General features: G+C 40.7%; 1 protein-coding gene across 1 annotated transcript in view; it reads left to right on the plus strand.

Annotated features, from left to right (window-relative positions):
• Positions 1-16,203, plus strand: part of LOC132916337 (UPF0489 protein C5orf22 homolog) — a 335,224-nt gene extending 319,021 nt beyond the window's left edge. The window contains exon 5 of the mRNA XM_060976250.1: positions 15,498-16,203. The gene's annotated coding sequence lies outside the window, so the exon portion shown is untranslated. The remainder of the gene's footprint in view (positions 1-15,497) is intronic.
• The last annotated feature ends 314 nt before the right edge of the window (positions 16,204-16,517 follow it).

A 16,517-nucleotide genomic window follows, 5' to 3' on the forward strand; every position in this document is an offset into this window, starting at 1 on the left:
CGTATCTCCATCGAAGGTTCCTCGTCGCTCTTCCGCTTCCCTTTCCCGGTTTCCGTCTTCGTCGTGACCACGTGGTCGCGATCCAGGCTCCTTCGTCTTGCCGCTTTTACTACGCGCCCAAGCGGTCCGAGGGGGCAGAAGGGACGTAATTTTCCTCTCGGTAAAAAATACTCTCGTTTAACTTTTCCCCGCTCATTATTCCCTACCGCCCTGACCTAACCCGACCTGACCCCGAAGGCGGCTTTCTTTAATAACCCAGAAGGAAAGAGAACGAACTCTCCGGGTCCGTTCCGAGCGACGAGGAAGGATAGAAACAAGAAGATCTGACGGTACGAGAGAGTGAGAGGGAAAGGGCGTTGAATGGTTTGAGAGAAAGAGAGAGGGAGAAGGTAGAGAGCAACGCCAAGGGCAATCCTTGGATGCTAATTTGTAACTGGGCTACTTCCGGGACAGTGGTTCCCCGTCACGCGAAACTTTATCTGGCCGTCGCTCGGAAACTACCAACTACTTGGACTTGCACTTGGACTATGGATTTCAACTTCGGCTTTCCACTGATGATACTTGTTTCGGCGAAGAATTGGCAAAGTTTTTGTTTTGGCGGTAATCGTTCTCTTTTGAAAGCTTTTGTATTGAACGTTTAAGCAAGCTCGATCGACTTTAGAGAAAATAACGGTTTGCATAAGATAGCTGAAAGGTTGTCGTAAAAATGTAATATTGTAATCGTACAATAATCGTAGTTTGCCTCTCTTCAACCCCTGTAAATTAAAAGAATTATAGTTACATACATTTGTTGCAAATAGTAAGGAGTATTTTATATATTGAATATTAATATAAAATTATACATTAAATATTGAACAGTATGGAATGTTTCTTTATTTAAAGATATCGTCGTGTTATTCCATCAGCTCTTTTTCCAGCGTTTTAATCATAATTTCTTCATTACGTCTCCCACTTCTTATTCACAAAAATTCTACAAAAAGTATACACCGTCGCCTAAGGAAAGAAGTAAACACAAGTTTTTTTTTTCGAACAATGGAATCTTTCGAACTTGGAAACTAATATCAAGCTATAGATTTAGTAGAATGTCGTCAACGCGATTTTACGCGACGGAAATTACTTCTTGACGAGGGAGAGAACTGTTTCTTGTCGACAGGAATAGCGTTGCAAGAGGATCGTTAATAAGGTGACGGTATAATCCGAAGGATGAGCACCTTGAAAGATCCTGCCGCGGCACGGAGGGGGATGGTTTTCCTTGCATCGGCAATTAGCCTCATCCCCCTGGATACCCTTCGTTCTATCCTGCCGGTTATAGCGACCAACCCCATCCATGGCATTTAATTACCTTGCCAACCCCAGGCTAGCAGCCTCGGGGCCAAGGTCACGAGCCATTCAACTCTCCGTACTCCTCAGCCCACGGGGCACACTGACCGACTTTACCCTTAAGCCCTGCTTCCGAGTTTCGATTATTTCTCGCTGGTTTATTATCGCGCTCCTTCGTAACACGACCCTGTTTCTGTAACGCTCCGCTTCATTCTATAAAACGTGCCTTTGTGAACAATAGTAATGTGATATCATTTTTAGCAGCGTTATTTTTAGCGTTTTTTTTTTTTTCCTCTTTAATCACGTAATATTTTTTATGAAGAATCATTTAACTGTTTCGTGGAATTTTATGCTTGCTTTTTCCTTTAAATTGTTACTTATGAGATATTTTCTGTTAGATCGTGCAAGTAATTTTTAAGTCTTTTTATTTTAAAAGTTTAATTCTTTTATTATATGGTTTCTTTATTTTTCAGTTTTATTAGAGTCTTCCACCGAGATGAATCCATTTTTCGCATGTTCTACGCTTTTAATAATATATTTTACAATTTAAAATACCAGATTTTTCTTCCTCGTTTAATATTAGTTTTGTATATTATGTCTCAAACCTAATCTGTTTATATGTATAGTTCTCAATTTAACTACGTACTAATCAGTCACATTTACTATAGGTACAAGATTTGTTCAACTATTAATGAACAAATTATGTTCAACGAACACACGCCTAATCCATGTTCATTCCTTTCAATTGATAACCTCCCTTTCGTTTCATTTATGGAAGTTATCTAAATTACCTAAACTATCTACACATTATCGTGGCAAAAATTCAACGCTCCTTTCTTTCTAGAATGCCTTTCTCACAACTCATGATTCCAGAAACATGGCCAATTTCGATTCACACGCGTTTTGCAATTATCATTCAATAAGTTCCAACTGAAACCTCATATGTTTCACTTTCCACTCATTCATGAAATTGTCTTCGCTTTCCGACCGCCTTTCACCTTCTTCATCCTACGCTAACCCAAACAAAAAGCAACATCGGCCGATCGATCGAAGAGCCTGGAACGAGTTTCATACGTAACTTCCTCCTCTAATAAAATTGAAAACGACTGCGACGACGAAAAGACGTTTCTCGTATATCATTCGTCTCTTTTTCGCCATTGTGACGAAGGATCGCGTGCACAGCCTTCATAATCTATAAATCACCGTAGGCCTCGATCCTTTATAGGTTATAGAGGAGAAACGCTTTTCCCCTTGCCTCGCCTGGCGAACCGATAACCAGCGCAACCCCGTGAACGTCTCTCGCGATCCCCAAGTTTTTATTTATTCGCTAGTCGAGCTAACGAACGAGATGCTAGCCATTGTACGGCCGCGCGACATCCTTTTTACGATCGATTTGTAGAGACGCCATTTTCGCTTATACCGGCAACCTGCAATCCCATAAATCAGCCGCCCTCTTTCTCCTTCTCCCATCCGCCTTCGTAACCCTGTCGATTCTTCGCGTACGATCCGGCCAGTCTATATCTAGCGCCAGTTATCCTGGTGTTCCTCCTCCTTTCCTTTTTCTTTTTCCTGTCTCCCTTTCTCCCTCTGCCCCTTTTTGTATTCGTTCTCGTGCCGTTTTACAGAAATAACGCCGTAGACAGCGATATTTCTTAGGTTCGAGAGCGCCGGGAACCTTTTTAGGGAAAGCTCGAAACGGACACGCCACCCGAGAGGGTAATTTATTCGTCGGTATTGTTTTCGCCGCTGGATCTATTTAAGACGATCCGATTTCGCTGGATATTCTTGTTAAAGGAGAAGGCTCTTTCCTCTTCGCTCTCTTCGCAGGTTCTTCAACTTGATGTTCTTAGCGGAGGGTTAGTGTAGATTACAGGATTCTGGGTTTTAAACGTTGATATGGATGCGGATTAGTAAGCGAGAATTTATTCGGAGAAGATATTTTACTGGACCAATTAATCGAAAAGCGGAAAGTTTAGAAAATATACAATCGAAACAGTTAATGATTAGTTATTCTCTATGATTAATTAGATAGAGCTATAAGAAGCTTAGAAATAGGAAATATTTAATCGAATCATTTAACCGATAAAAAAAAGTTCCAGCTTCTGTCTAGTTTAATTGATATGCATCTTGTGACTATCAATATTAATAATATCAGCAACACAAAATCATACATCAGTACCCTGTATATTTTTCTACATACCTCTAAGACGATTACACTCGCGTCAGGCACAATCTCATACAAAATACGATATCCCTATTACACCTAGATCCAAAATATTAAATTTCCCGATCACATAAAACTAAGTTCCTTCAGAAGCTTCCACCAAGCTTCCAAATCTACCCACCTCGTCCCCAGCTTTCCCCTTACAATCATCCAGCAACCGAAACAGAAAGCTGATCTGATAGAGCATCGAACCGTGTCCGCGAAGACGCCATTTTTTCGAGGTGAAAGAAGAAGAAATCCGTACGCAGAAGCGGCGTACGTGCTCTCACGCACGCGGCTGCTGCTTACGTGGCGATGGGGTGGTAGCTGCGAGGGTGGCGAGACGAAGGAGGAGGTCTCGCTCGTAGGACGCCGACGAGGAGGTGGAATATATGCGTGGAGACGCGCACACACGTAGAAAGGGGGTGGGTCGGGTGCACCCCGGGCGCCCCCGAGCTGCGCAGAAGTTCCTTCCTTCCGCTTGATCGACATCGATTCCAAGATGGCGGCGGAGTGGCAGCGGTGCGCCCACGGCATACATATCGGCCCATTCTAGCAGCCACCCCGCCCTTACGGGGGAGCCCTGTTCGCTTTCACGGCCCACCCCCTTTCCGCCACCCACGGACCGATCCGCTCTCTCTCGTCCATCGAGCCACGCGATGGGGTGAGTTCCACTCGTTCCATGGGACGACGGGGTAACGGGGCGAGAGGCGGGGAAACAGGAGCTGTAGTCGGCTCACGAGATGTCCGGGCCGATATCGGAATCGCATTAGGACGCCGCGCCACTTTCGCCCCCGGGAACACCGAACCACCCCTTCTACGCTCCTGTCTATCGCTCTCTGTCCCTCGATTTCACGTGTTTTCTTTCTTTCTTTCTTTCTTGCTTCCTTCGTTCGCCTGCCTCGCCTGCCGGCTTGCTTGCTTGCTTTGCCCAGGTTCCTCCGTTTTCTACGGCAGCCTCTTTTTTTCCTGTTCCTGCTCTTTTCTCTGCCTCCATTCGGCGCCCCTGAAATATTCCAGATTTCGCGACCACGCCTGCCGTTGCCTTTTCGTGAGATGATTTTGCGTGTAGTAAGGTGAGATAAGCAGAGGTGCGATTTCAATGAAATTTGAGAGGAGAGTTTTAGAATTTGTTGATGAGGGTCGTTGGTTGGATGGGTTGCTAAGAATTTTTATCGAGAAGATATTGCGTACGAAGCTTGCGATCGTGTAGGAATCGCGATATAAAAGTATGGAATGTTACGCTCGTTGAATACAAGTTAGTCTAAAGTCACCAAGATTTACAAATCGGTAATGTTATTATAGTGTATATCAATTTCTAAAAATAATTATTCGAGTAAATTTTATTTTATTTGTCACTGTTTCGTGCAGAATATCGTTTGAAAATAACGTGTTGCGTTATAACCGAATACGTTTCTGTATCAGTCTTAGTTTCACAATTCTCTACTATTCATCTAGAAATTACATTCAGTAGTTCTATTATCTTCTATCTATAAATACAGATATTTTAAAAGAACGATCGTTTTTAGTATAAAACATCGTTTTTGAGACTCCAATTAACAGGAATTCCACAAAATGTAATTGAAAAATCTCGTCCGAGTAACAGGAAGAGTAGCCATCGACCTTACCCCTTTCTATTCTTCTGGAAGCCAATGTCCTGACCCAGACCCAGCGCGAGAACTATTACGTTTACCCTGCGTATCGGGCACGTAGCGGCGCGTGGGCGGCGATAAGAGTTCGCCTGCAGCGAATAATTAGGAAATCCGGTGTTCGCGCGCCGGAATAAACGTCCGTTCAGCAAACAATCTTATCGACACGGTCCACGCGGCTCGTTAAGAAGTCTCTCTAGAATTTCGTATGCTCACGCTCGAGAGGCCATCCGGTAAAAAAGTCCCTTCTTAACCGAACCCTAATGAAAAACGAAGAAGACGAAGAAGACGAGGAAGAATCTAGAACGAAGCAAAAAAGGGACTGACTCGGAAAAGTAAAGCCGATTATGATCCTATGGCGAACTCGAAATTTCGCCTCGCCCTCGGCCTTTCTCCCGGAATCCTCTATCATTCCTTCGCGCATTTTTCCTTGCTAACAGCAGCGTCGAAGAACGATGTACGAGCCGGTGAAAAATTCGCCGTTGCCCCACCGCCGGTAATCCCTGAAATAATGGCACGGGCCACGCTCGATAAATCCGGAAACGTGGCTGCTACTCGCGAGCGTCCCGTAGGAGGGACCTCGGCCGGATATATTTTCCTACGGACGACGTGCACGCGTGCGTGTTTCGTACGTGTGCCAGGACGCGTTTACGTGGCTAGAAGAAGAAGCTGGATGGTTGGAACGGGGTGGCGGGGGTGGAGCTGGCCGCGCGAACGCACGCACACAACGGAGGAACGCAACGGGGAAAGAAGCGAAGATTGATCTGCCTGGCCGCGTACCTCGCCGATACGCGTTTTATTCGTTCCTCCTGCTATTTTCCCCTCCACCACCTACACCTTTCCCTGCGAAGCTACGCTCCGTTTTCCACGGAGCGGGGAAAACGGATGAAGGGTAGACGCTTCTTGGAAAAAGGGCGCTGGATAATCGTGTAAAGCGCTACACCTGTGGGTTGTTTCAAATGGAAACATGTATTTTTCGGTCTCCTTTTTCGACGGTTTTTGAGGTTTGCGTGGCTGGTATTTTCTTTGGTAATGGATGGTTGGAAAGAATAATAAAGTAGGGGGAACTTGATAATGAAACTTAATTATATTATTCCCATTTTTCAAAAGCTTTTTTATTTACCTATAATTGTTAGATATTGGTTATGTCAATATCTTTCGAACGAGTACTCCGTGAAACGTTTGAATGTCATTTGTTACTGAGAAGTATTTAACGGATAATATGTGGTAATTTTATTCAAACTATGGGATAAAAGTGATACGCGAAATATGGATAAATATAAATGCTGAAACATGTAATAAGCTATTGTTTGGCGGAGTGACTTTTTTAATAAACTACAATTTCTTATAACGAATAATCTACAAGTACTTCTTAGATAATTTTGTTTTTCAAATCTTTAACGTGTTTTCGACTGTATCACGCTATGAATATATACAATCTACACTTTGTCAAAAATGTACCTCAACTTATTTAACCTACGATTTTCGTTCGTCTCATTTGGGGGAGTTTTTAGACAAACCGCTGCATCATGTCAACTAAACTGACACTAAAGATAAGTAGATGCGTCTTACGTAAAATTTCGTATACATAATTTTTCTCTATTTATAAAATTGCAATATTTTTATTACATTAATTCGGAGAATATGTAAAGTCAAAATGAGTTACCTAATATTTTACGAACCAGAAGGGATCGTTAATCGAGTCGAAGGGCAACGACGATCCGCGTTCGGGATATTTAACGCAGAATTGAATTCGTTTGTAACGAGGAGGAGAAGAAGAACACGAGGGCGGCGGTGCTTACGAGAAATCGACCCTCGAAATTATTGTTCGCGGAATGGAAAGAAAGTGGAGGGCGGAGAGCCGAATTTCCACGCGACATTACGCGATGATCGAGTCATGAAAATCGCCGGTTCGAGCGGCGATTATTCAAACGAAACCTCTAACAAGATTCCCGCCAATCAGCCGCCGTAATGATCCTCGACCGTCAAAGAAGAGATCCTTTTCCCTGCTCGCCTCGGAACGATCTACAGGGAATAAAACGGAGGGAAAGGGTTTTTTCGCCGTCTTTTCGTTCCGCGCGTAGAAAATCACGTTCCTCGGCTACCGACGTTTGAGTTTTGCCGCTCTCTTTTTTCTTTCATCAAGAAAAGATTTTACGTCGAACGTATTCCTGAAATTTTTGCCCTCGATGATCGTTTTTTACGTTAATTTCGATCGAGCTCCAGAAATCGATTTTATCCAAGAATTTCTAGAATTTCCACTTCTTTTTAATTGTTGTTTTAGGATAGGAAAATCTTCAAAACATTATGTTTTTCGTAGAATGTTATTCTGCTATTCTTCTATCCTAATATGGTCCTTGTTTCAATAAACAAAATGATTTTTAATATATTTTGATAAAAATTTGACACGTGAAGTTGTTTCGAAATATGGGCTAAGGATTCTTTGATATTCTCTTCAAACTCGAGGATTTTTTTACCGATATAATCGGAAGATGTCCCGTACAACGTAACAGGATTCAGTTCATAACTTAGCATTAGACGCTTTATACTTTAACGAACAATAAAATACATTAACTAAATGGCAAAATTCTGATGATCGGAGACATCCTCCGTTTCTATAAAACGCATTTTATGTTTCACCTCTAACAGATAGGAGTCATTCTCCGAATTTCACTCCATCGAAACTAACAAATCCAAGATTCTCATACAAAACTATACGATGGTACGGTATAAGCCGCTTATACAAATGGTGCTCAATTAACAATAATATATACTCCGCTTATACTCCGTCGAATTAACAAACCAATAATTCTTAACGAAAAATCCTATTACGTCGTTGAAAGCTGCTTACAGTACGTACTTAAACAACAAAATTATACAAGAGCGGAAACAGCGAAGAAGGAGGCGAATGAATTTCAAAAATTCCATCGTCGACGTCTTCCGCGTCGCCTCTTCCATTTCCTCCGGTTCGTTCCTCTCCTTTTTCCCTTTCCGCGGTCTCGCTCGCGACTCTCACCCCGTTTTACCCGGGCGATCGCAAATTTATTCCGTCGAGTAGGCGACGGCGTCGGGTGGAATCGCAGTACTTTATACTCGTCGAGAATCGATAGACAGCCGCGCACGGATATGGAAGCACTATATTTTCCCTCGTCGCACCTCCTGGCCGTTCTCCTGGGCCCTCTTGTCAATAAAGCGAGCACTTTCCTGGCACGGAGTTTCATTATTTCTTTGCTCGCGCCACGACTTCCATCTCCGCCTCCTATTCGTCGTTCCACTCTTTCCTCGTGGCGATCGCGCCCATCCCCTTTTCGTATCCCTTTCTGACCTTTCGAGAACAACGGGCAAGTTGGTTAGTATTTCGTTGACCTACTAGGCAACGGGCCGTATTAGACGAGCAGGAAGAAAATAACGAGGCAAATGCTACTCTGTATTCGAGAACGAGGATAGATGCGCTTTTATGAAATGATTGCTGGGATTGAGGTTGGGCGAAGAAAACGCGAGGATGTTGTGTTTTCTCTTTCATGCAGATTGAGAGACACTTGAAAGGAAACAAGCTCGATAAAGGCTAGAGTTTTGAGAGCTGTAGCTTTGTTGTTCTTGCATCGAGCTCGATGATCGGTGTATTGGTTGTTCTTTATGGAAGAGGGTATTTTTATTTGGACTTGAGGCTGGCTTGTTGGTCGCTGGTGTTGGGAATGTAGCACAGCTTTGTGAAGGAAATTTGTGAAACTTTGTCGTTTAGTAGCTGAAGCTGGAAGGGAAGAGAAGGAATATTTGCAAATTTGCGTCTTTGATATTTATGTTTGTATAAATGGATGTGAAATAAATCGCAATTACTTGGTGCAATTAATGTTCGAATATATAATCGTTGAGAGATACCGATAGAAAATAACCAACTTTGTATCTTCGCTCTTGGATCTCAATGTTCTGTAATAAATTGCATAGTCATGTAGTTCACAGATCTACAAATTTTAGAATAGCTCCAAGTATCGTCGTCATATGGTTACTTAAAACATAATCTCTCTTTACAATGCAAACAATTTCCCATCGAAATTGAAATATACAAGAGAAATAAATTCGTATTTCCCTTTCGACGCTATTTCAACATACCAGACTTGCTTTAAGAAATAATCGCGATACTATCATCAAGATCGCAACGCTACCCTTTTTCTCAAGCAAATTCACTCCGCCAAATCAAAACTCCGTTCCCCTTTTACCATTACTTCACCCCTAAAACCTCAGCAAAGATCCTGCACGATTTTCGACCCTGTCTAAAGCCACAAGCGGAAGACGTTGCCTCCGCTGACGAACCCTCTGCGGTGGTTAAAACAGAGTCGGTCTTTCAAGGGTGGTGAAATTTTTCGGGACTGGCCCAAGTAGTCTGAAACAGGACTGCGGGGTAGATTGGCGAAGCAACTTTTGGAATCCTCTTGGCATCGTTGGGTTGAGAAACGTTCTCCGGAGTAAAACGGGACTCGATGTCGCTGGCGACGCCGACGAAGAGGGTTGGAAAAGATTTAGAAGGTGGTGGTGAGGTGCCGTAGAGGAGGAATGGGTTGGGGATGGCTGAGTCGGAATCAAAGGAGTCAAAAGAGCTTTTCCAGGCTTCTCCCTCGGCCAGCTAGATTGAACTTCTTTTCCGCTCAGGAGTTTTCCTATTACTCCGAATTTCCAGCCGCGGCAAAGCTTGGCGAACGCGCGTACCACATACACACACGTACACTCATATATACACGTAGACTGTTGTGAAACGCGAGTTGGCTCTGTGCGTGTGGCTAAAAGTTCGCCAGGCCGTGTTACGAGAGTGGTTTACCGAGCTGCCAGCCGGTCGTATCGCGAAGGAAATTTCTTTTCATCGACGAACGCCTACGCCGATGGCGAAGAGATTGAATTTATTAGAAATACGCGGCCGCGGCAATGTACCGCAGTCAGACTGCAAAATTCTTCGCGGGGAAACGATCGATCTGTTTGGTAAATACCTAATTGGTGTATCGTCGTGGGATTGGTTTTTCGTTGCTTCAGCAACCGAACGTTGAGGCTTGTTTTTTGAGGATATTTAAGTATTCAAAGGTAGGTGCATACGATAATCGAAAATTTCTTTTTTTAGTGAACCAAAAGTTTGGGAATTTTTTTATCCCGTATCTTTGATTTTTACGCGTATATTAGAAACTTTTATTTATAATTTTTATTACATAGTTGGTTCGGTGCTTGTTGGAAGTAATTGCTCGTTTTTATAGAAATCATTACGTATGTTGAAAGGAAAGGGAATTCATGTGAGAATTTTTGTTCTATAGAATTGAATATTTTTGTGTATGTTGATATTAATGAAAGATTTTATAATTTTCAGATTTGTCTTTTTCACGTCCATATTTATATTGAAAATTGTACACTATCGTACTAAAGAGTTCTTAATTTACAATTTTATTTGATTGTAGTCGCGCGGTAATATTTTTCTTCCTGTTGTGTCAGTGTTTTAGGACTCGAGTTAAGATTGTTTTCGAGTCACACTTTGGAAATTTTGCAAAATATTCACGAAATTGTATTTGATTTTAAAATGACGTATACAAATTTTTGTTCGAGAAAACGTTGAACCTTATTGTTTCTAGCACGAGGAAAGTTGTATAGCTTTGGATTGAAACTATTCATTGGTACATTTCATGCGGAATTCTTTATTAAAAGAAATGCCAGCGAGGCTTATCAAACTTGAATCAATTTAAACTTCCAAAGAGTTAGGTAAAAACTTCCTGAAACATATTACCAGGTTGAAGAAACCTTTGTACGCAGTCAGTCTCTTGTTTAACCTGTACGAGTTTTACTCATGCAAAACTTAAAACAGTTAAAATTTCTCTAAAATAATATTGTACAAATTTTAGTGCCTTACACCCCTATTTAAGAACTTGAAAATCAATTTACAACTACAAACAAGAGTATTAATTAAAAAACTTTATTAAATTCACTGGCTAAAATCGATTTCTAGATTTCTAGATTCCACTAAACCGATATAGTTTTCATTATTCTTTACTAATTGCTGGATATCCTACAACTTTATTCAAGAATTCATAAGTTCAACTTACGTGTATGAAAAGATATCATTTCTAAAAGCAATAGTTCTGAAACGATGTAAAAAATGTCAATTATTACTTTGGCGAAATAAGATGTTTGCTCGTCGTGATAGTCATGAAATCGAACGTTCAACGTAAATGACCCTGACGTTTTAAAGAATTACTGAGAGCAAGGTGGATAAATGAAGGAACTGAACGTCGTGTTGAGGGCATCTCATTAGTACCTCCACTTTAAAGCGACGTTTCATCACCCCTCCGACCTCTCTCACCCTTCACTGAGCCGCCTAAGTAAAAATCAATAATTCCTTTATCGTACAAATTAACGTTAAGCATATTCCACCCTCGTATACAGGCTCTACAGGCAACGTTACACCGTTTCCTGCCTTCGTATCCTGCATAATATCACCAGCTGCGTCCCTGCAGTCTTGACAGTCCCTCTGACTTCTTCTCCAGTCCTCCTTCTTACGCTTTCTTCCACACAAATTACCGTTTCGCAATCCTGGTTCTTGTAAATGCACGTATTCTTTATTTTTAATAGTATGAGATGGAAATATAAATATTTTAATTTTTGTAGTTTATGGAAGCTTATTTTAGGGTTGTTTCGTGGAAAATAGTTTCTGCACAGGAACATTCTTTTGAGCAGAATAAAGAAATTGTGTAGCTAAATTACGTTAGAATAGTAACGAGATTGTTAATAGATTATGACATTATAGAGTTTACACAAGATTAGTATATCGCGATATATTATTATTGTGTGTATAATACGATAATAGACGTAGTTAGACGAGTTTTAGTCACTGATATCTTAACGAGTCAATATTATAATTTTGAGCTATCCTACGATAACAAAATAATCGTATTATACGCTCGTAATAGTGGAAATATCAAAAGAAGTGTCTATATTTTTTTAAGAAACTAATAGATAATACTGTAACAGTTTTTGAAACACATTGTTTTCTACGACAACGGAATATTAACAATCGTCCAAAACTAATTGTGATGCACACGACTCTCGGCTAAAATTTATAAACAAAATATTCCGCCCACATCGGTATTGAAAAGAATGAGTTAGAGGACAGTATGGTTAAAGAAATAATTATCTTACACTTGAAAATCTACGTTTAACGACGACCAATTTCCTTCTCTAAATAAAATTGAAGATGTAAGATTATTGTAACATGTTTACAATTACATTTCAGTGAGTTATACTCCTGTTAGCTATGATAGTTGAATAAAAATATTTCAACATGCCTGGAACTGTTGGAATTTTCGTGCAAAGGGAAACATCCAGAGGAATATTTATTTGAGACTGTTAAAACACACGGAAATTTCATAAACTGATACATCGTCGGGGAATTAACTCGATCAGTTGGCGGTGGTGTCGGTGGTTTGCGTGCCGACGTTGGCTGAAGGAAGGTCGTTAAATAATTTCAGAGCGCGGTAATTAATGGCAAACGCTTTGTTATCGCGTCGAGCGTGAAACAACGCGCGCACTGCCGCGTGCTGCACGGCCGACTCAAGACGATGTCATATTTATTTCGTTAATCTCTCACCCCCGGCGCTCCGTTTCCCGCCACCGAACCTTCCCCGCTTTGCTATCGTTCGCCATAATGGCGGACGATAAAGAAGAGAAACGCTTATCGGAATTAACAAGCCGATAACGCGGCCCCGTAATTTTTTACTACGGGAAAGAAATACGATTTCGTGCAGTCGCCGCGTTCCGAGATTAAGATATTCCGCGGTGAAATTGAATAGTTTCTAGCCGTTTGAATACCGTCGTTCTTATTTCGGAAGGGAACTTACTATTTCGTGTGTACGTTCTGCTTGAAAAGTAGTAGTCCTGGTTAAAGGATTTAACTTAATAACAAGTTAACATTACATGTTGGATAAAATGGTGACAAGCTAATTACTTTATATCGGTGAAATGATGTTGAGAGAAATACTAGAAATTTTACGGTGAAATAAGATCACTGGAAATAGCATAATTACATTTTCACTGATTATTTGCTTCTAACGACACTTTTTTACTGAAACTGAATATTTTTATATAAAATAACTAAAAATGGAACGATCTTGTTAAAGTTAACTACAGATGTAAATGCGATTAATATATTTTAATATCTTCCATATTTTATTATTATAACGAGCAATCTCTTTTTAATCAAATAGAAAGATAATTTTAATAACGTAAGATTAATTGGCAATTAATTAACAAGATACAGAACTTTAAATCTGCTGCATACTTTAAATATAAAAAATGGAAAATGTGATTTATCGTGTTCCTCCCCTATAGGGGAATATATGTTTGTGTTGAAAAGACGTTGAAGAAGCATTGGAATTATATGTACAATATATCATGAAGAGTGCTATATCTGGTACAGATACATTATCTTCATTATTAAACGATAGAGCTAGTATCAGTTTCGGACACACGCACTTCGCGTATGAAACTTGTTAAATAATATAAGAAGTAGTATCGGAAAAGTATTCTAAAATAACAATCGAAAGCAATGACCTGGATAACTCGCGTATCTCCAATTATTCAACAACCGAATACACAATTTTTGGCAATCACAAAGTTTTCGATTTTCAATTTCTTAAATAGTTTCTCAGTTTTTTCCTATTATTTATTAAATATATCGATACTATAGATAATTACAATATTTCTGCAGTAAAAACCTCTCCACCATCTTAATACCACTGCGATTAACAGATTCCCAGTTTGCGTACGTATCTTGCAACATAAAATTTAATAAAACACGGTGAACGACACGAATACTAAACAAGATTTCAAAGAGGAGATATTTTACACAAAAAGGCCTTTATAACCTTTAACTTTCATGCCATACGATATCTTTTTACAACCATCCGTAAAACGGTCAAATTCGATGAACTCCGCTGCTCAGACTGAATAAACACATTCCGTTTATGCATCCGTACATTTTTCATCGCAAACACAAGCCTACATAACAGTGATACTCTTATACCGTGGTATCGCGTTCTCCACTATCGCGAATCATAATCAGCAAGCTGGGCAAATTAATTTGTCCGCGTCGGACGTATAATTAGATGGCCGCGAAAGCGGGACTCGCGTTCGATTCATTAAGTCGATCGTAATGGTGATCGACGACAGACGGATATCCAACATTATGCTCGTATTATCGAGCTTATTTCCAACTTGGACGCGGTAGACGAGGGACGTAGCGGACGAGGAGACGTCCGGGCGTAAAATTCCACCCACTCGTCACGGCCTGACGAATAACAAGAGATTCAGGACGATAACGTTTTAACTGCCGACTAACACACTACGCGACCGTGGATTATCGGGGCCTTATCGGTCGACATTACGGACCTGGACGTGGAGAAAACGAATGGCCCACCCTGCCATAATGCGTTCCTTTCAGGTTGTGTGGATGTACGTACACGTGTGTATCTGTATGAGTACCTGTTGTAGATTAGGATAACGAAGGCAACGTTGCGAGGTTCCAGCAGGTCGTCACAGGTTCTTCAACCCCCCCAAATAGCGTGGTTCGTTCTTTGTGTGTTTTAGTCACCTTGTGATTTAGTTGGATGAACTGCTGATATTAGAGAATAGAGTTTCGTTTTGGATCGAGTTTCTTACTTGATTTGGAAATAAATCAGTTTCAGTTTTACATAATCTTTAATTTCACTGTCTAGATGTTACTCGATAAAGTTTCAAGCTGAATTTCTTAAAAAAGTAATTGATTTATTTCTATAGAATTATTTAAGGCAAACGGATCACGCGAATCACTTTTTCGTACTTTTTAATTCATGGAACTGATTAATATGGCTTCTGAACAGTCCATGTAAGACTGATTTATTTCGATTTATCGTATAATGAATTTATCGTGATACCGTATCAGATTTTAATTTGACGGCGATTAACAGAATTACAAAATAATAGGAACATTTATTAATAGAGAGAATTTTCCTAACAAACTTAAGATATTTTCTATATTTCACTGGTCTTACCACATATTTAAATTCTACAAAAGATACACATACTTTATTCCCAAATAATCACTATCGGCTTATCTATATCGTTCCAAACTATGAAATAACCGAACAAACACGTATATCACGAGAGATCTTCTCTATCGTCGTTCTATCCATTCTGCCTCGCCTATCACACCATGTCAAATAGTCACTCTTTTCATTATCGACACGTACCTTTCAAATCTTAGAACGTCAAATACATTAAATTCCCCTACTAAAGGAAAGCTTGAATTTTTTCTGTTGCAGGTAAGACTCTTCGATTGACCAGAACCAGGCCATCCATTGAGTTCGCCGATCTCACAAAGTTCCCTTGGCTCGTCTGATCCTTGTCAGCCTTGTGACCTTGGCTTGCCAGCTAAGAGGTTTACCTTGGTAAACCCTGATATCTCGGCATACCACTCGAGGTCTCGGTCGAGGGATTAAGACAGGGTTGTTCGGCGAGACGACAGAGGGCCGGTGGAATCGGCGCGAACAAGCTAGAACGAACTAGACTGAGAGTGAAAGCGAGATAAAGGCGGGGTAGTAGCCAAGAGAAAGGGAAAAGAGACTGTAACCGTACGCCCGTATAATTGATTGAGTCTAATGAGTTAAAGGGGATACCATGGTATCGGGGTTGGAGGAATTAAAGAGTTCTGGGTCATGAAGGCGACAACCCCCGGGACAGAGAGAAAGTGCGGAAACTTAGGTACTCACGCCCCTCCTCCACTCTGGTCCTGGCTTTCTCTATTGCTTCGCCCCTCGCGAGAACCGTCACGAGGGCGCTGATTGTAAATTAGTTAAAGGAGATGCTTCATTAGAATCAGCTGATTCTTAGATTTTAACCGGCAACAGAATGGAATATTCTGAAAGTATCATGGGGATGATGGATTGATCGAGAATTACGTACTTGGCTTCGTACGATTGATTTCCTTCTGAGGCTTTGCTGAAGATCAACGAGGCCGCATATTTACCGTTTTTAATTCTTACGCGTCTTCCTTTTCTTACGAGATTTTTCGAGTCGCCCTTGTTGTAAAAATTATAGTTTTGATTTTCGGTGAAAGAAGGTTGTAACAGACGTTAGTTTAAATGCAGTCTCAATATTTTAGACCGATGATTATTAAATGGAAATTACACGCACAAAAGGTTCCTATATAAAAGTTTGTAACATTTTCAGATTTACTCGATCATTCTTCTTAATACTTTAGCCTCATTTTTTTACTACTTTACGTTTCGGACCAGAGCAATAATTAAGTTTGACAATGACCAGCAAATTGATTTTCTCCGCTT

This window comes from Bombus pascuorum, chromosome 2, assembly GCF_905332965.1.
Source record: "Bombus pascuorum chromosome 2, iyBomPasc1.1, whole genome shotgun sequence".
Lineage (NCBI taxonomy): Eukaryota > Metazoa > Arthropoda > Insecta > Hymenoptera > Apidae > Bombus > Bombus pascuorum.